The sequence below is a fragment of the Myotis daubentonii genome, chromosome 7 (assembly GCF_963259705.1).
Source record: "Myotis daubentonii chromosome 7, mMyoDau2.1, whole genome shotgun sequence".
NCBI lineage: Eukaryota > Metazoa > Chordata > Mammalia > Chiroptera > Vespertilionidae > Myotis > Myotis daubentonii.
Genome location: NC_081846.1, coordinates 39231367 through 39253268, shown reverse-complemented (window position 1 = coordinate 39253268; position 21902 = coordinate 39231367). Strand labels below are relative to the sequence as shown.

Genomic DNA, 21902 nt, shown 5'->3' with positions numbered 1-21902 from the left:
GTAATGTGCTGACAGAGTCAATGCTTGGTGATGAGATTCTGAGAGCTTTTGGGCACTGCAGTTCTCACCTATTTACACGACATGATGTTCTTTAAGAACTAGTCATTGGCAGAATTCTAATGGCAGGATTCTAGTTCATCTTCTGGGCATGTAATGAAAGAACAAGGAAAAGACAGAAAAAAACCCATACCCAGGGTATGTGAAGTGCCTCTCTTGGCTGGGAAGCCATTCAAGTTACATGCCTCAAATTCCGCTCCCCGACCCTCCCTGCTCCACAGATCCACATCTGGAACCAGAAGAGTGTGCCACCCAAGGTCTCCTGAATATTCTATTTATTCAACAAGTGTGACTGTGTGTCCACTGTCTGCATAGATAAGGTCCCTACCCCGAGTGGCTGCAGCCTGATTAAGAAGATGACCCAGGGATATGAAATATTGAGTAATGCTGCAAGTCAGTATACATTTAAGTACTCCAAAGGCAAAAGTTGTTGAGGAAATTCACTTCTGAAAACCTTTACTCTAGTCTGCAAAGCCTGGTATGTGCCAGTTGTTCAATTTCCATTGTTATTTACAAAAGTGAAGCTTTGAATTAAGAAAAAAAAAAAGCACCATCTGCGTACCGCTGTAATAACGCTTGGTTTAATTCCCAAGCATGTCAACCACTGGCTTGGCATTTTAACTAACTGAGCACTTTTCTCATTAGAGTGTGCCTGTGCCTACAAAGGGCTTTTTCTGGTGGCTCATTTTAATATTTCTGCCCCCCTTCCTCCGCCTTTTCTATCTCCTGGTGGGGCCAGCTTGTCAAATGACCCTGCACTCTAGGTAGCCCTGGATGCCCCTCCTTTGCCAGGTACTTATTCAGTCATTTTATCAATTGACTGCTTAATCACTATTTATATTAAGTGCCTATTTTCTCTGGACACAAAGGGCATATACAGGCCTTTAAAGATACAAAGAAGTATAATACAATATCTGCCCTCAACTTACTTCATTTTAAAGAAAAAGTGCATCTAAAACTTCTCCATTTTAAGCAGAATGTTCTAAGTGCCAGAGTATTACACATTTATTCATTCAGTCAATCGTTACTCAACAAATACTTACTGAGTTTGTTGATGTGTCAGGTACTCTGAGTCACTGGAGATACAAGATGAATAAATCATGCATGGTGCCTGCCCTGCCCTCTATGAATTTAGAGGCTAACCTTGTTACTCAAAGTGTACCTGAGAGCCAGCAACCTCCGTGGCGCCTAGGAGGTTGTTAGACATGCAGTATCGCGAACTCCATCCAGATCTCTTGAATAAGAATCTCCATTTTAACAAGATGCCCAAGTGACATCAAGTAAAGTTGGGAAAACCCTGAACTTGAAGGATTATGCAAAGCTTCAGAGAGGAGCTGAAATAAATAGAAGTCACCAAGTTTTATTAAAAGATGGAGGAAGGCAAATTTAGGCAGGGTAGAGTGCTTGTCTTGGTTTGGGCTGCCAGAACAAAATATCATAGTCTGGGTGGCTTATAAACAACAATTGATTTCACACAGTTCTGGAGGCTAGAAAGTCCAAGATCAAGGTGCCAGCAAATTTGGTATCTATAGTGGACCTGCTTCCTGCTTCATAGATCCCTGTCTTGCTGTAGCAGGGGCAGTGGAACTCGCCCGGGTCTCTTTTCTAAGGGAACTAATCTTATTCTTGAGGGCTCAGGTTGGCTGCCTCTTGCACAGCCCCCACAGGGGATCGAGACCACAACCTAGCATGTGCCCTGACTAGGAATGGAGCCAGCAACCACTTGGTTCCTGGGTCAACGCTCAACTGCTGAGCCACACCAGCTGGGCTCATAGGGTTTAATATATGATTGGGGCGGGGCCACAAATATTCACTCTATAGCAGAGAGGAGTAGATATAATCTGAAATATGATTCAAGATATGAAGTTTTGGAAGCTGGTTGGGAATAATTCTTCAAGAAATGGTGGGAAATGGCCCAGGAATTGGTTGATGATCCATAGGGAGGAGGACTGGTGATTGACAAAGTATGACCTGAGATTCAAAGCTAGGAGGAAAGAGAATGGCTTATCATTGGTCGGCAAACTGCGGCTCGTGAGCCACATGTGGCTCTTTGGCCCCTTGAGTGTGGCCTTCCACAAAATACCGACTTCTGTGCATGGGCCACGAAGTTTCAATTGCACTGTACATGTGCGCCCGCACATGGTATTTTGTGGAAGACCCACACTCAAGGGGCCAAAGAGCCGCATGTGGCTCGCGAGCCATAGTTTGCCGACCACTGGTTAGGTTCTAGACTGCAGAAGTAGGGATGGGCTGCCAACGGTGATGCAGCAGCTGGGGATTGGTCTTTCTTATCCAGAATAGGTGGAGGAGACAATTAACATTCTCAAAGATGATTTTTAAATGAATTTTTAGGGCTGATATTTTTGAATCCTAAAATTGTAGCAGAAGTCAACAAGTAGATACAAATCAAGGTATATCATTTTACCGATTTTTCTAAAAACACATTTAATATATTAGACCTCAGATATGAGAGAAAAGGAGTTACCGGGTAATCTGGATCAGTAATCTTGCTTCAAAGTTAATGAAGAATGTTATTTAGGAGGAAAAGGATGTTTACACTTTATCTACATAGAATTATGCCTTCACAATCAAGTGAGGTCCTACACAAGATGCTGAGAAATTGAATTTTATCTGTGGTCCATTGCCCTTTCTGTGACCCTCCTCTGAGTCTTTGAAGTCTTTAACACACCAGGAAATGAAGGCCATTATGGCAAAAGCCACCAACAGCAATATTGAAGGACTGGTGACCTTTTCAAATACATCTCTTTGAATCACACTATGTCAAGTGGCTTCTGTCTGCTTGTGAGGTTCATCTCCTACATGCATGGGGATCCTTCCATTCCCAGGTTTGAAAGAATCTGGAAGCCAATTGTGTAACCCAATCAACCTATGACAGTCATAAATATTTACATTTGTTATTAGTTCCTTAAGAGTGCCTTGGAAAATGATTCTGTTTCTGAGATGCTTTAAAAATGACATCTCTGTCTCATGTTTTGTGGACATCTGTTAGTGTGGCATTCAGTGCGCTTTACACACATGACTTCCCTGCACACAAACCTGAGCTGACAGGAGAAGCCGGCAGCTCTCCATCATGACAGACCTCATCAGTGAGACACAGAGCCTAGAGCAGTGTCCTGGACACAGCGCAGGGACGCCCTCTGAGAATTTCCAGTGCTGATGTTTCAAATGCATCAGCGCAGTGGGGGTGCGAAGGTATTCTTTTCTCTGAATAGAGTGTCTCAAAGCAACTTGATTGATAAGTCCAGGATTTTATTTTCTGAGCCAATAAGTGTAGGAAGCTGAAGAAGTAAGTGTGATTATGTAAGGTTTTGGAAGAAGAGTTTTCTAGCTGGAGGTAGGGTCCACAGGTGAAATTTTTGTAGTAGACTGAGAAGATTAATTATCCTAATAATTTGGAATGGTATTTTTAAAGCCAAATTATATTACTCTAATTTAGATAGACCCTGTTTTAGGGTGAATCTATTCTACATAGCCATAGAAATGTTCCCTCATCAAATGAATAAGTAGCTGTATTGAGCATTAGTAAATTGACAGTGTTTGAAGGATAATATTTCCCATGACTTTGCGTTCCATAGGTAAAGATGTCGCCCTACAAATATGAGTTATGTGGTGGGTGAATATTTCACTGGTGGCAAACCTGCAACATTTATGTCTAGATTTGACATTTCACTTATGAAGGTCATCAGGAGCCATATGTGATTAAATTAGGTGGTCGATTTCTAGTAAACTCTTAGGTCAAAGAAAGATGGGAGAAAGGATGGATGGAAGACAGGGAAGAAAGGCCAGGAAACTATGAAGTAAGAACAATTTGCACACATATCCTGAAAATTCTCTCTTTAGTTCCAAAAGGCAGCAGCATTGGCTGTACAATTCCTTGCAGAGAGACTGTGATGGCAACAAACATTTGACCATACATGTTCTAGTGTTTGTCTCAAATGGGTTTCATTGTACTGCAGATTTCATGATTATGAATTACTTAATTTTACTCAATAATTATTTCTATAATGAATTACTCAATAATTATTTCTATAATGAAAGCCACACTAACTACACAAGTGCACCATTTCTGTCATTACTGGTAATAGAAGTCCTAAGTTTGATTTTTATGTACGAAAATTAGAATTTATAAAATAACACGTCATCTTGTTGGAAAGTACAGAGTAGGTAAAAATAGTTCCTTTCATTCCTCCAAGGATAGCTGCATTATATGAGAGAATTCCTTCGGATCAACAAATACCATTTCTGAAAATTTGAGGGTAGAGTCAAAGACTAGCTTTGTAACAGACACTCTCAGGTCATATATATATATATTTTTTTTTCTATCTACATTGGATATCCTTGGGCTCAACCAATGTTGGCTCTGTATTTGTACGTCTTTACGCTAACGTTTCATCTCAAACTTCTTTCCCACCATGTCAGAGTCCTGCCAGTGAGAATGACTCAAAATAGCTTTCCCAGTTAAGGAAAATCAAAGCAAAGCGAAGCTGATGGAAGGCCTGCGTAGTGACTGGCTATTGGAGTTCAGCCCATGAAAGAGGAAACTGTAGCAGAAGTGGCACCACATAAACGATGATCAGTGGGAAAGATGTCACCCATCATGTGGTCTCTGTCTGCTAGTTTAATGTGATGCACTTGAGTGTAAAAATAATGGGTTCTGTCAGCCTTATTCATTGTCTACGCTTGTTCTAGAAGTCAGGATCATGAAATGCCTCTCAACCACCTGATGTAATGGGCCATTTTAGAGCCTTACATGCAAGTCTCTGGGCGAGCAATTGGCAATCCCAGCGGCCAGCTCATCTGCAGTTAGGGATGTTGTGCTGAGCTGGACTCACATAATAGCAATATTGGCCACAAGATGATGGAATAATCCCTTTTCTGTAGTGAATTTCTTTAGCCTGGTGGGACAAATTTCCTAGTTAATGAAACCATTTGATGCCTGGGGCATTCCCGAGCTCATGCTGTCTCTGTTTGTCCATTATAGTTTAAATATACTGCATTTAGGTTAATGGTGGAAGCAAATTAGTCTGTTATAATTACTCACATGTGCTTCTTTGCTGTATTCTTTAATATGGCCCTGAGAAAGCAAGAAGACAAGCTAGTCAGGCAGTGCTCCAACACTGGGAACTGTTAATACCTCCAGGGCTGAGAATTTAGTAATAATAGGACATTTTAAGAGAAAAATGTTTGCAAGTAAGACACTCCCTAGAAAGATTTGGCTGCTGAGGGTCATCCTTTCATTCATCAAACAAGCTAATCCGTGTGTGTGTGTGTGTGTGTGTGTGTGTGTGTGTGTGTGTGTGTGTAAATTTACACTGTGAGCTTCAAAAGGGCAAAGCCCATGTCTCTTTTTTGGCCGTAGATCTTGGTACTGTGTTAAGTACCCAATACCTCAGTAATACATGTTTATGAGGGGGTAGGTGTTCTGGTGAAAACACTTGAAGTTTGGGATGAGAAGGCTAGGTTTCAGTTATCTTTGATAATTGCTAGCTGTGTGACCTTGGGGAAGTCACTTATTCTTTCTGAATCTAAGCTTATCACTTCTAAAAGAATTAAAATAATATCCATTCTACTTATGCCATTCTTATTTGTTTGGGGATCAAATAAAATAATGATAAAATGCTTTATAGTTGTTTGATGGTGTCATCTCTCTATTCTTATTTTTTAAGCTTTAGATCTCACCTAGTCCAATAGATTTTTAATATTATGATGATCTTTCTTACAAAGTTCAGGAGAGCATTTTGCTGCTAATGTTTTCTGTGTCTCTGTTTATGTATCTAGTATCCAAGGAATCCAGCCTTCTTAGATAATTCTGGAAAGAAAAATCATTATTACGAAGGAATGAAAATGGAAACTTGATGTCAAATATTAGGTCCACAGGCTATATAAGAGATATGAAATAATTTAATTAAATGAAGATATTGTTTATATAGTTTCTTTCCATTGTGACTAAATTTAGGTTATGCCATTTAGATGTATGACTCACCAACATGCAATAATTAGTAACAAGATATATGCCAACAGAGCTTTTTCTTTACCTATTAACACTGAAAGCTAATTGTTCAGCTAATGCTATGAGACACTGAATAAGCCACTGAACTTACCGGAACTTTGGTTTTATTGTAGGAAATGAGGAAGTAATATTGAATCTCTAAGGCCCCTTTTAGCTTGGAAAAGATTTGGCTCTCTGATTTCGTCTGTCTTTGAGTATGTCATAAGTAAATTATATTATAGGTTTCACACCAGGAAAAGAATCATCTTCAGCTATCTGAAATGGCTCTTCTCAGCCAGTTATTCTCGATTATATTACCTATTTATTTTCTTTATAGCTCTTAGCACAGCCTCTAATTATCTTGTTTACTTTCCTGTTTAGGGCTTGCCTCTCCATGAGTCTAGAGACTATCTTGATCACAGATGGATATGCATTGCCTAGAAAACATAGTCCCTGGCACATAGTGGGAGAGTCCAGGAAATATTTGTGGAATGAATGAATGAGAGTGAATTCAGATCTGTCTCCAGAGTATAGTTTCTTAATTCTTTAAAATAACTTCACTCAGAGTTTGAGGCATCATTAGAGGATATGACTAAAGGTTTTGCTTCCTATATATGAGAGCCATCTGTATTTTATTTATTTTTGTCTTTATTAATTTAATCAAGAGTGAGCTTTTCATCAATAAGTTATGTGGTTGGTGTTTTAACAACTAAACTTGATTAGCCATTTAGTTCCTGAACTTTATGATTAGCTGTCCTACCTGGGTACACAGATGTCTAAGCACATGTTTGCATTGTGTAAATAACTTTGCCTCTCAGGAGTATGCATTTTCACGTGAAGAATTTTTAATCACCATTAAATGTGAATTGTAAATTTCAGAATTTATTGTAAAAAGTATTATATCTTGAAATTCCCTAGCAAGATATTAGATCATCATCTTTTCCCACACCTCACTAGCTTCCCATAACATGAAAACATTTGAAAATCTTGTCATTTATCCTCCATTGAACTGGCTGAATTAGTCCTTGCTTCAACATACAGTCAAGCTGAGGTTAACATGGGTGCTATTTTCTCAGATTTAAACTTGTTGGAAAGGTAGACCTTTCTTTGTAAGATATTACACCATGAAGTCAACCCTTTTAAATTAGGGGGGAAAACACACACATTTAATTTGGAATGCAGGATCATGAATAACAGTGACAACAAAGTCTATTATTTCTGTCATAGGACTCTGCAATCACTCTCTTTTGAACAGTTGAAGAGGGCATATCTTTCATTGTCCTCGTTGTTTATATACAATATGAAATAGTTTTCCTAACAACATTAATTTTATCTATGAACTTAACATGTTTCTTCACTGAATAGCTGTCAAATTTTGCTAGAGTATATCTATGGCAATTTGTTGGAGATAAACCTTGCAGCCTTCCAGTATGATTTGCTCCTCTTTCCCTCCCACCGTCCCCCCTCCCCAGTGGATCTGGGAACCATTCCTGACAGTGGAGCTAAGCCCGTGTGTGTTTCATAATCACACTTTAGATTACAAATTAGCCAGGAGGTAGCAGCAAACCCAGTGACACACAAAGGTTTTGGTGACATGGTAGAGAAAACAGGAAGGAAAATAATTTGCATTTGCTTGCTTGCTTGCAAGACTTTTGTTGTGACATGGCCACTGTGGACAAAGCTCTCTTCAGTGCATCTTTGCTGTGTAGCAAGAGTTGAATAAGAGACTCTCATCACAAACTTCTCCTAGTATCACACATGTAGGTACACATATTTCCATGACACTTTTATTTTGACAGTCCTCGAACTGTAACACATTGCATATTAATTGGTACAATTGGTCTTGAATTGTCTTTAAAAAGGTGCAAATCATGGCTTCGAAGTGATCTGATAGAGGTGCAAATGAACGTTCGCACAACATTTCTAAAACGGAATCATTTTGAAATATACATGTAAATATGAGTTCTGAGTCACTTTACTTCATTTTTCAGTTGGGCATCTACCGCCTTAAAATGGGAAATAAATGTGTGAATGCTATCAAGGGTGTGAAATTCTCCATTTGTACAGACTGGAAACTTGGTAATAATTATGACTATAGACATAGCAGCAGTTACACAAAAGTTTAACAACATTTAAATTTTAAATGCAAGCATTTCAGGGGAAGAGTTTAGAGAGAATCTGCTTGGAAAGATTTTCTTGCAATTGTTGAAATTAAAAAATTAGGGATTTCCAAATAGCCTAAAAATGCTAATTCTCTTGTAATTTTGAAACAGAAAATTGCATTGACTAATCTCTTTTCTTTCTAAAGCTGCTTATTCGAAGTGTGTCTGAATCTGACAAACCCATGGGCCCCAACTTAACCCAACCTAAATGAAACTTAACCTTTTCTCTGTTCTCACATCCGTGGACAATGGGCCTCAGCTGCAGGGAGCATTATACAAGCTTGCCCAGTCTCCAGGCCAGCTGGAAGGCCAGGCTCCCTGCTTCTCTAGCCAAATAGACCCTGGCGCTGAGTTACCCTAGGGCAGAGGTTTAACGTGGTTTGAATGAGGCTTGGATTTTGAAGTATCCATCCCTTTAGGTTGATGTCGCCGGGAGTCCAAGACTCCTCTTTCATTAACTGGCCTCTCACATAGATGGCAGTGGTGACAGAAAACAGCCAGCCTCTAAACCAGTGGGTTCTTTTTTATTATTTGCAATTTTGTCTATTTGCCTGAGAGCCTGGCAGCATATGGCCTGATGAATTTAAAAAAACACACAAAACCCCATAAATGCTCATCTCCTGGCCAGAGCCTCCAGCTCATGGCATTAGCAGGGGCTAGTAGGGCTCCACCTGCCACTTGTCTGGAGGGTGGGGGCATAAACTGATGACCTACTAGGCTTCCACAGCCAAATAGTGCTCAGCTAATGCCATGATTTAATTTCTAACAGTATTGTCAGAAATGGCCAGAAGTGGCAACACCCACTGTTTCAACAGTAAATCTGATTGGCAAGCTACCCACCACTCTCTGCCCTACCTAATATTCTACACTAATTGTGCCCGACCAGGCCAACAGGAATAGAGAGAGGAGCAGAACTGCTTTCTAGTTCAATGCACACAGGTCAGTTTTGCATAGAAACACTCAGGTGTGTGCTCACATTATCGTTCCCAGCTGAAAGGGACTAGCAGCAAACCAGGGAAGGGAGCAAACACCTCTGCAGTACATCTATTTACTTTCCAACATACTCGGACTTTGAAAAGTCAAAGGTGTATACGGTCAGTATGGCTAGTCCACCCGGCAACCTTGCTTACGGCCGTATGTAGCAAGGAACCCCTCACTCCTAGTTTGAGAGTGGGGCCTCCCTTAGCCTTGGCCAGGTGGGGGACGCCTCACTGGCCAGGACGTCTCTCTAAGCTTTCTAAGCACAACAGATACAGATGGGCCCCTGCGTGAGCTTGGGTCATCACCGCGGTGGTCAGTGCGGTTAGTCTACCCGGCAACCTGTCTGCGACTGCATGTCAACAGGGTGGGTCCTTGTGCACGCCTTTTTTTCTAAGCTTTTTTTCAAAGGACCTGGAATGTTCACTCAGGCCCTTTTAAACATCCTTGTGCACGTCTTTTTTTTTTTTTTTTTTCAGATGGGAAGCATGTTTTCCACACTACAAAAAGACAGTCCTTTAGGCTGTATCCTCAAAATTGGGATAAATTTGACCCACAGACCTTAAGAAGAAAGTGCCTGATTTTTTCTGCCCTCAGGTTTGGCTTCAAATGCCAACTAGAAAATAGTAAAAACCAGCCCTAGAAGGAAGTTTTAATCTTTTCCATGGGAAAAATGGGAAGTAGTTGGAAGCCCCACAGAACCAGGCTTTCTTTAATCTAGAGGACAAGCCAAAGGCAGGTGGGAAACTAAATTTAATCCTTTGCTCTTGGCAATAACAACCCAAGTCCACTGAGGGAGGAGGGAGAAGGCGGGGGTCGTGCCCACGCCCAGGGCTGAGCCAACCTTAGCTTGCCCCAAGACAGATAAAGGAGCTGGCCATACTTTAGCCCAGGTCCCCTTTTTAACCCGGGACATGAGAAAACTTAAAAGTGACCTAGGAAAGTTCTCAGAAGACCCTGACAAATATATTGAGGTTTTCCAAAACTTCATTCAAGTATTTTGATCTCAAATGTGGTAAAATAAAGCCTGTTAACTACTCTAAATCACGTTAATCAAGGGGATCACAAAAAACCCTCGGCCTTTTTGGAAGGCTCAAGGAGGCTTTTGGTTAAGCGTACTAACATTACCCCAGATTCAGAATTGGGACACCTAATTTTAAAGGACAAGTTTATCACTCAGGCTATCCCAGATATCAGGAGGTTGCAAGAATTGGCTATTGGTCCCAAGAGTACTTTAAAAATCTCTTGAAAGTTAACCACCTCTGTGTTCTATAATAAAGACCAGAATGGGGAAAAAGGAGAAACAGGGAAAGCCAGGCTAAAGCAAGGCTCTCAGTGCTATGCTTCTGCAAGACAAGAACCCCCAGTCAGAGCCCGGAGGCGAAGGGTCAGTCCCGGTCACCGGCTACAACTGTAGACAGGTTGGACTTATGCGCCAGAGTTGTCCAAGGGACGTGGTGGACTCCTGAAGCCCTGTCCTGCCTGTCAACGAAACAACTGGAAGTCTACTGCCCCAGGAGACTGAGGGCCCTTGGGACTTGGGACAGGACTGACGACCAGTTGGCCCAACAGGACTGAGGAGGCTCGGGGGCTCTCAATCTGGCTCATCAGAGGACTGCCACCTCCACCCAGGAGCCCCGGGTAAGCCTGAAAGTTGGGCGGCAAGGAAATTAATTTCCTCCCCGATGCTGGAGCCAACCTCTCTGTACTCCTCCCAAACTGGTAAACCATCCTCAGAGGCTGTAGTCGTTACATGCAGGTCTGGGAAGCCAAGAAAGAGATCTTTTTCTCAGCCTTTAGGGTGTAGCTGGGGTAAATTGTTCCTTTCCTATGCCTTCCTGATCCTACAGAAATACCTCACATTCACATCAAAAACACTATCCTCTCAACCCTGAGGTTCTAGAAGGACTCAATATTCTAATAGGCCATCTGTTCTAGAAGCCCAAGGTTTATTGAAACCTTGACAGAGTCTTTCCAATACCCCATCTTAGGTTACAAGAGCCTAATAGAGAGGAGGACTAGTTCAGAATCAAAGCCATCAGCTAGCATAGACAATACTGCCCCAGAGCTTTCGGGAATAGCCCTTGTATTTGGGCAGGCCTTTAAACAGCCCCAGTCTGTAAGTCTCCGCACAGGTCAGCAGCGTCACCTCCTAAATTCATCCATCTCCAGTGAGCCTTGAATGCCAGCACAAGAGGAGGACGAAGCTGCATTGCCATAAGCTAAACCACCAGATTTCTACTCATGTGAGCCTCTAAAGCACCTGAAACTCCTCTTTCAAGGGATCCTGGGAAGACAGTGAATGCCAGATAAGTAACATACTCTGGTATTTCTAAATAATCAGTATTTTCATCTTTTAAACAATTCTTATTCTGTCTTTTTATAAGTGTCATCTAAACCCTAGGTTGGTACCTGGAGGAGACCTTCTCTGTCCTTACTGGGACCCAGAAACACCACAAGATACTCCTACTTATAGCCCCTCTCTGTAACCCTGGTACAGTAAATTTCTCAAGCCATACTGGCTCCCCAAACTACTAAGTATATTATAAGCAGCCCGATTCAGAGTAAAATGTATTAAATCTTGGTCTATAGGACAACCTATGCTACCACTATCACCAACCAAAACCACTTCCTCAGGCCTTGGTTTATTATTACTCATCTTTAACCATTGCCTGTTTAACCTTTGGTATGTTTCATATTCTCCCATTTAGAAGCCCTAAAGCTGCAACAGGTCCTCCTCACGGAACAGCAAATGGAGGCCGCTACATCCATCTTCCGTAGACCCTTAGACGACCCACTCCCATGGGACCCTGACTGCTGCCCCAAACTACGACCCTTTGCCAGCAGGAAGCAGCCAGAAAGACAGCAGCATCCCCTGTCCCCAACGGCAGTTGGGCTTTCCTAATCGGAGGGGGGACTGAAGCAGGAATTTTGGGAGAACATAGGCAGGCTTAGGGATTTTTTTAGAATTGGGGTCCATGGAAAAGGGAGGGATTGCAGACTGGGAGAAGGTACATTTCCATAACACCAGGAAGCCAGGTGCAGTTACATCTCCATAAGACAAGGGAACAGCAACAGTTGCATTTACATGGGATAAGAGAACTGGAAGTAGCCAGGAAAGGTCTATATTTACAAAATAAAGAGAAGGAAGCCCTTCATTCAGATGGAAAAGAAGAAAGCCCAGAGGAATGGAAGGACCATGAGGAAGGAGGGCCTTAGGAATCACTATAGTAACCAATTCAAAGGGGAATATTGACCAATCAGAGGGAATATCAGGACAGAGGATCTGCAGCCTTTATAAACCACTGGGAAAAGGAACCCAGTGGGACTCTTTCCCCTCCCTACATGGTAGTCAGTTCTGTGGGACTCTTTCCCTCTCCCCATGTGGGAGTCTGTACTTGTTCTTCAAGAAGTTTCCACCTTTGCTATGCCACTTTCTGTCCATGGATTCATTCTTTGATTCCAGCGGATAAAGAATCCAGGTTCCAGTCCAAAAATTTGGTATCACATAGAATGGTTCTTGTATGATAATATATTAAAGAAGTGTTTTCTTTCTCAAAAAATAGTCTGTTATAAAAGTCAAAAAGTTTCTCTCCTCCAAGTGTGGAAATTTTTAGTTTCCTGATCACGCACTGTCGTTGCACTGTGTTTTACTATTCTGAGTCTGCCCTGAACTTTGGCATCCTCTGCCTTAGCTTGCTCAGCCTGTGTTCATAGAGCTCACCTCCTTAACCACTGCTTTCTGCTTTCGCTTTTTTTTGCGTTACACCCAAAGCCACTGTCAAGTCAGGCGGATGAGACTTCACAAGGTAAGTGAAAAGAAAACAGGAACAAATGTTTTTTTAAAAACGGAATTTGGTGAAGCACCACCTTGCAGGGTTCCCTCTTTGCCATGTGGATGGGACCTGCAGCCCTGGTTTGTGTGGAATCATCGCTGGTGTGAACGAAACGAGACAGAGCCCGGGTTCCCAAGTGCCCTATCTGAGAGGGAAGGCAGGTTATGTTGTCTAGACAAGAGGAAATGCTTTATTTTTTTGAGGGGAGAATTTTAAAAGCCAAGTGAAAGCTAGAGAATATAACTGAGGTTTTATTGATTTCTTGCTTTTTTGAGGGCTTTTTTTCCCCTCTTACTTTTTTTTCCTTCTAAAAGTCTGTCTTTAAGCCCCAAATGCAGACTAAAACTTAATGAAATTAGTGAGATCAAAAAGATATAGGCCTGTTACACAACAAGCCTATATTTATTCTCCCCCTCCATCAGCAGTTTTAAAGTTGGAGTGCAGTCAATATCACCTCTAAGATTTTTCTTTTAAAAAAATATATTTGTATTGCTTTTTAGAGAGAGAGTAAGGGAGAGGTATAGATAGAAACATCAATGAGAGAGAAAGAGCATTGCTTGACTGTCTACTACACAACCCCACTGGGGATCAAGCCTGCAAGCCGGGCATATGCCCTGACTAGGAATTGAACCGGCAACCTCTTGATTTCTGGGTTGACGCTCAATCACTGAGCCACAGCAGGCAGGTTCTAGGATTTTTCTTTAGTCTCCTTTTGGCAAATACAGAGTACATGGCTATTTTAGATGACTATTACATAATCCTTTAAAAGGGCTACAAGTTTAAATGTTTGAAATAGTTTTTTTCTATATTGTAAAGATGAGATTAAGGGTTCCTCAGACCTTTTCCATGGAAAGGCGACACAGACTTGGTAACTATTGCGGTTCTTGGTCTTCCAGGCTATGCCTCCCATCGACCTGCAGGCCTTTTGTGCTTTTCTGCTGCCTTCCTCACAGAATGGAAGGTCTATCAGTCTAAGGCAGTGGTTCTCCACCTTCCTAATGCCGCGACCCTTTAATACAGTTCCTCATGCTGTGGTGACCCCCAACCATAAAATTATTTTCGTTGCTACTTCCTAACTGTAATTTTGCTACGGTTATGAATCGTAATGTAAATATCTGATATGCAGGATGTATTTTCATTGTTACAAATTGAACATAAGTAAAGCATAGTGATTAATCACAAAAACAATATGTAATTATATGTGTTTTTCGATGGTCTTAGGCGACCCCTGTGAAAGGGTCGTTCGACCCCCAAAGGGGTCGCGACCCACAGGTTGAGAACCGCTGATCTAAGGACATGAAAGACACCAGAGGTTTTCAGAAAAGATTGGACAATGATGATGACAACAGTTTTTTCTAATTTTTTTAATATTTCACACACTTTTATTGACATAAATTATTTTATTAAAATTATAGTTAAAATCAGCCTTTTGACATATTTACAAGATCATTTCCTTCCAAACTAGAGAATTGTATCTCATGCTGCTGCAACCCTGGTACTTGCCCTGGACCAGGGCCTTTTAGCAATTTGTCTTGATGCTGCCAATTCAAGTTTCCGGGTCTAGCTCCAGCAGCTATTTCCCTGGAGGCCTTCAGACCTGAGATTATGCTAGCACTTTGGTTTTTTCCTCAACCTGAGTTGTTGTTTTCACAGTGAAGCTATCCTGTTTCTCACTGGTGGATCTAATATCCAGATTGGTCTTTAAGTTCACAGACATAACCTGAAAAGATATTTTGCATTTGTATAGCTTTTATATACAGATATTTTATTCTCCTGATAACTTTGCAGGTTATGAGTAGATTTTATAGTCTAGCAAACTCAAATGGCTGAGAAACAGCTGTGTAGTATCTGGAGACCAATTGTCTACATTTACATTCTTAAACCACTGCTAACTAGTTATGTGACCTAAGGCACGTTACCTCACAGCTGTCTGCCTTAGTTTCTCAACTTGTAAAATAATGGTTTATGCCACATTAGGTTGTTAAATAACTCCTGTAAAGTGTTTAGAATAGTGCATGTCAAATAGCAAGTACTATTTATGGTTTCGTTAAATATGTAGAAATAGGTAAGAAAATGCTCAACCTCCATAATAGGGAAATAAATATTAAAATAACAATGAGGTATCATTTTGCATCATCAAATTCTTGAAAAATTTGAAATCATAGCACCTGATATTGGGGAAAAGTATACTCATAGACTACTTGTAGAAATGTGAATTATAATAGCTCTTTTGGAGACCAATCTAGCAATATCTTTGGACGTTTATGGTGGCATTTTCTAAAGTGCCTACCACAGCCTGCCCAGCCCTACATCATCCGGGCCCTGGGCAGGATATGTGTTAACTGCTTTGCCTGACTCTTGCTTCCTGCTTCTTGTGCATCAGCCACAGTGGTGTCCCGTTCATGCTGAACCCCTCTGCCCACACCCTCCCTTCGAAACCCTGGTACTTGCTATTCCTTCTGACTAGATTGCTGTCCTCTTAACACTCCTCATGACTTCTCCCTCACGTCATTCAGGTGTTTGATCAACTATCTCCTCCGTGAGGACTGACCACCTCATTTAAAGTAGTAAATAATTTCATCTACCTCTGTATCTCCTTATTTAGCTTCATAAAAATATAACATGATGTTACATAATAAATTATTGCTTGTCCCTTCCACTAGAATGGATATTCTAGGAGGGTGGGGGTCTGGTTTTGTTCATAACTCTATCCCTACAGTTGAATAGGCACTAGCGGGCATTTAATGAAGACCTCTTGCTGTAATGAATGGTTTGTAGTAACACATGATCAAACAAAAAAAAGGAATATCCTTGGTTGGATGGATTGGGCTATATCAATGACATGAAGTATTATGCAGCTACTGAGAAGAATGAATTAGGTCTATATCATTCAAAGGTTTCTCAAATGCATTATTAAGGTAGAAGTACAGGTGCGGAAGAGTGTATAGAACCCCAAGCAGTGATCAAACCAACTATCTACCGACCGACTGACCTACCAACTACCTATCTCCGTAAGTTTTCATGAGAATGGGTACATAAAAGCAGTCACAGGTTATAAGCATTAATTATCTAGGGAAGAGTGTCCAGGGGGCTAAAAGTTGGCTGAAAGGGAAATAAAATGATTGCCAGTGTGAGCTCCAGCTTCCCTCGCTTCTGCTAGATACACTTCACAGCAACTTCAGTCAAATCTCTCCTCCCACCCATCCCAGACTGGACTTAGTGTCAGGCTCTGACTCCTGGTGGCTGATTCCTTCCAGTTAATTACTCTTCTTGGCAATTCAATGTTGATGCACTGGTAGAGGGTCCAGGCAGTCCACTTGGATTCTCTTGGATTCAATGAAAACGATGTTTGTCTTTTACTATGTACTTAGTCCTTGAAGTTCTTATGGCAGTAACCTATCATGCGTACAGGTATTTTGAGGAAATACCATAAAATTGATTCTTGACTGCTTAGGCTTTTGTGGTTCACTAGGGCCCATAAAAACCCTGAGTCTGGGAGGTGTACTTGGGAGGATGATTGCACTGATTTGATAGTAATGTGAGTCACCTATCTAGAGAGAGTGCTACACCGCCCTCTGATAGAAATGTTGGGAAAAACATCAAGTTACAAATAGTAAACATTCTGAAAATAAAGCAGCATCGTCTTAATGCAAGAAGGCAGAGGCAAAATATGTGGTTTGAATTATTAACAATACAAACAATGACCAACCCTCCCCCATATTTTAGGGTAAGAATATGTCCCCTTCACCATGGCTTTCGGTCATCTGAATTTTTATATAATCTGGTTGTATTTTCTACCCACTGGCTGTAAGGATGGGATTGTGTACTGTTTTCATTGGATGGTGATTTTCAGGTACCCATCTGTCTTCACTTTACATAGAATAACTTGGAAATACCAATTCTTAACTTCCTCTCCCCAAAGGCAAGATAAAGATTTCATAATGATTGATTTTAGAAGACACAAATGTTTTTCGAAGATACAATGTGTCTTACTACTATCTTTATAGTGTTTCTAGCTTATTACTGTTTTAAAGATGAACATCAATGGTATAACTTGGGAAGAACATAAAAAAGTATTATAATACAATAAGAAACTGGGCTAACAGATGTCATAAACCATTCAGTCATTTTAAAAGTACTTCAAAAAGTATTTTTATGAGAGGAGTAAAAGATGCTTCAACTCTGAAACTGGGAAAAAGAAATCCTAAGAGTATTTTTTCTAACTTTAGATTTTTCTTTGAGCAATTTTTCTCCATCAATATATTTATAAAACCAAACTCTTTTTTTTCTCAAAACAAAAGTATATAATGTAAAGAGAAGTGTGTGCGTGTGCGTGTGCGTGTGCGTGTGGGGTCGCGGGGGGGGGGGGAGTGGGGGGGGCGCGCAGGCATTGATAGACTAACTGTAAGAACTCTGAATTTCTAACATGCATGTCTAATAATCACCAAACAGCAGCACATTGCAGAGTTTAGTAATTTCTTTCACTATAAATGCTGAGTGTGGACAATCGCATTTTAGGACAGGAGTTCTTTTGATTATGTGAAGTGGAAGAGCCCAAAAAATACACAGACACAAAGAAAGAAATGTATCTACCCTTTTACTATTGCTTTCAAGAAAGCAATAGTGCAGGAAACTAGCAGTACAGAGAGAGCAGTAGGTCAGAGACTACTCTTTTTCCCGTGATCTCATGGTTGACCTTTCACCTTGCCTTAACTCCTCTGGGGAGTGAAATATTTTTGGGGTTAGGGAGCTTTGCAGCTTCCTTTTCAAAATTAACAAGCTAGACTTCTTGAACGATAAAACCATGTTAAAAGCCCAGGCTCTTAGGAACTTGGGGGATGTTTTCATCTGTGGGTTAGCTGAGCAGGTCACTTTCAGTATTAACATGCAATAGTCATTCTGGTTGTGTGCTGGTAAAAGTCAGTACAGATATTAGACATCAACAGTGCCTCTTGACAAGTTTCTACGGACAAGACTCTCCAGTGCCCTAGGGTGCTGCTTAATTGTAAGGTCTAATAACATCGTTACCCTTTTAAAAATCTTGAAATCTAAAACAATTAAATAATGGACTTCAATCTTATTAACAGAGAAAATAGTAGAGAAATTTAGTAGTAGAAAATAGATCAACTTCTCCTGGATCCCCACAGTCACCCTGGAGGGTTTTCATAGTCATTGAAATAAAAGCCTTTTACAGGCTCTTCCCTTTGTTATAAATGCACCTGCCAAGCAATATGCTTTTCATGAATGGCTGTTTAAGTAATGTTTTCTTTTAATGTTGTTGACCTACCTACTCCATACTTGTAATCTGTCTCTAAGATTTATAATTTTCTGTTTTCTTGTTAAAAATAGATGACTATAATTCATTTAAAGTAAAGCATCATCAAAGAATAATAAACAGAATGTTTTCCTTTTTAATTGGACATATGTACTGATATTATCTGCTACTTTGTAAATAAGAGAAAGTACTAAGAAATAAGTTTAAAAGTGATTTTATTTGTAGAGCTCATTAAATTTTTTCATGTGATTTAGATATAAAAATTATTACAAAACAAAACATAAAAACACATTTTACTGGAAACAATGAGCAATATGCAGATGTTTCTACATGTGAATATGAGATCTTTTAAATTTTTAAATTCATAACTAAAATCCATTGTGTGTAGTAAAACTTTAATATTTTATGAACCACACATTTTATGTAGAAAATTAATTTGAATAAATGTTTAAAATCTTTATCATCTCTTAATCCCATTCTCTCTTATAGTCTCTCTCTCTCCATACACACAGAGGCGTGCGCGCGCACATACACACACACACACACACACACACATCTTTTTTTCTTTACCAAATGTAACTTGGATTATTTTGATAGAAATTAAGATTGAGGTCATATAAAACTTCAGATAATGACTGCAATAACCACTAAAATTTTGTTTAGAAAATGCAAAGAAAGTATTCCTAAGAAATGAAAAAATAATTGACTATTTTGTATAGGCTAATTTCACATGATTATAGTACATATGGATACAAATTACATATACTTTGTTATTCATAAACTCTCATTTTGATGAGGAATTTTGTAGTGACTAATTTAATTTAGAAATGAAGAGAAATTTGCTTCTGTGACAATGACATATTTTTCCATTAGTGGCATATGCGTGAATAAATCCTTCCCAAATCCTCTGGGCTCCCTAGCCACGAAAACGGACCTTACTTGGGCCTAGTCCAAGATGGTTATAACTTGAAGTGTCAGCATATTGAGTTGACCTCATTTAGAAAAGGGAGGAGTCACAAATAGTAGGAACAGAGTTCTCTGGGCTTCAGCATAATGCTATATCCTCTGGTTGCAAATTTTACCTTGATTTACTTTTGTTAATTTCAACTAGACAGGATGTTTACAAGAATCATATAGACTGAGCCCTGGCTCTAGGCTAAGTGGAAAGTTCATACCCTTTCTTATATTTACTCTCTAGCGCCTTTCCCCACAATTTTTATAAACTGCTCAGTAACTGACAACCACAAGTTTAAACTTGTTTTCGTTTGTTTTCCTGAAAACTATCCCTCAAGTAATTTTGTTAACAATTGGAACAGATTGTCTTCACTTTAAATGTTATTACAACATAGTTATTGGGGAAGGTTTATTCTTTGCTAACAAACCTGCTATTTTTGCGTAGACATGGCCTCAAAGCCATCAAGAATTACATATTTTCTTGACCTGAGTCTTCCACATCCAGTTCGTCAAGAAACTGAAGTGGGCTAGGATGTTTTGACTCCAAAAGTGAGAATAGGCTTTCTTTTACGGAAGTACAAATAATTTAGGAAGCTGGTGGCAAAACCATAAGATTGTCCAGGAAGAGGGAAGAGAAAGAAAACGGTAGAAAATAGACACATGCAGATTCAACATTTAAGTGAGAAGAAAAAAATTCAAAAACTGAAAAGGAATATTCAGCAGTGAGAGGAGGTGGAATCCCAGAAGATAAAAAAAGGAAGTTGTGAGAAGAATGGAGCCATCTGTAGTGTCAAATGTTGCAGCAGCTCAAGTGACAGGATAATAAAAATGTGTGCAAGGAAGCTGGCGACTGCACTGCCTGGTGGGCTTTGAGAAAGCAGTTTTCGACCGGCTGGCTAAGAGGAATGGGAAGTGGAGCCAGGGAGCATAAACAACTCTTACAGAAGTATTTGGTAATGGGCAGAACAGGGCAGAGTGAATGGACTGAGCCAGCGAGAAGATTGAGGGAAGAGCTGCATTTGATTTTTTTGTTGTTTTTAGAAATAAATCTCCATTTCTGACATAAATATGAGGATTTAAGCTAAAAGTTCCTGTAGTATTTAGAAGGTTTCAGGGCAATAGTTCTGATTTAACAAAATAGAATTAATCAATCAGACTGAGTTAATTTAAATAGTCATCTGACATGATTCACAATAGGCTTACTGACATGATTCACAATAGGCTTAAACACAGAATTGACTTATTTTGAATTCTAGTAAGCTTAATTTAGGACACACTGACACATATCTCATAAATATCAAGGAAAATGACAATGTTCGCATTTTCACTTCTGTAAATACTTTATATTCTGCACTCTATTGATGACACGTGCCAAGTATAATGCTGTTAGTTTAACATTGTTAGAATCCATTAGATCTTCAGAATATGCTAGCTATTTTACAGAAACAAAAAAATATTTTTTTATAATAGAGAGTTTTGAAAGGAACTTTAAAAAATAACATTGGGAAAATATGATGACTTCTATAAATTAAGATTAATAATCATATCAAATGCTATAGACTAATGATTAGGAACAAGTATAACAAGATACAATACTTGTTACATTACAAATTATCTTAAAGGATCTATCTTCCTACTGGTTCAGCCTATAGTGAATAAAATGACGATTAGATTCTTTAAACTTGATATCTTTGGTAAGTTTTGATGTATGTATTCACTCATTAAACCAACACCACAATGAAATAGTGAACATCACTCAAAAAGTTTTCTCATGCCCTTTCTAATTTCTCTCATTTCCCTCACCCCCTCACTCAGTCCCAGGCTACCAAAAATCTGTTTTCTGTCATTATGCATTGGTTACATATTCTAGAATTTTATATAAATTAAGTAATTTGATATAATGAATAAAATGTTCCTGTTATCTTTAAAGGGTTTCAGGGCTGGAGCTTTAAGATGATAAAATACAAATAAACAATGTTGATTTAAACAGTCATTTGAAATGATTTTTCAATCATTTTGGCATTTTTTTCCCATTCATGATAATTATTCTGTGATTCATCCATGTTGTATTTATCAATTGTTCATTCCTTTTTATTGCTGGGTTGTAGTATTCTGTCATAGTGGTATTCCATTATATGAATATACCACAATTCCTTTATCCATTCACCTGTTGGTGAGCATTTGAGTTGTTTCCAATATTTGACTATTATAAATACAGCCTCTATGGACATTTGCATAAACCTTTGTATGGACATATGTTTTAGTTTATCTTTGGTAAAAACTGGGAATGAATGGCCGCTAGATCCTTTGGGAAACAAATGTTTAAACTTTTAGGAAGCTGCCAAACTGTTTTTCTAATGCAGTTGTTCCATTGCTATTCCCACCACCAGGGTTAGTTAGTCCTTATCCTTGTCAGCACTCAGTATGGTCAGTATTTTAATTTAATTCTAATAGGTATGTACTGTTATCTCAATGTAGTTTTAATTTTCATATTCCTGATAACACATAGTTTGGAGTGCCTTTTTTGTGCTTATTTGCTATATGCATACTATTTTAAAAAATTATATATATATATGTATTGATTGATTGATTTCAGAGAGGAAGGGAGAGGGAGGGAGAGATAGAAACAT

The 21902-nt window shown here is 39.5% G+C and overlaps 1 long non-coding RNA gene across 1 annotated transcript in view; it reads left to right on the top strand.

Annotated features, from left to right (window-relative positions):
• The first annotated feature begins 12893 nt into the window (after positions 1-12893).
• The window catches only part of LOC132237961 (uncharacterized), a 96116-nt gene continuing 87107 nt past the window's right edge, over positions 12894-21902 (top strand). Inside the window, exon 1 of the long non-coding RNA XR_009453700.1 lies at positions 12894-13016. This is a non-coding gene — a long non-coding RNA (uncharacterized LOC132237961). The remainder of the gene's footprint in view (positions 13017-21902) is intronic.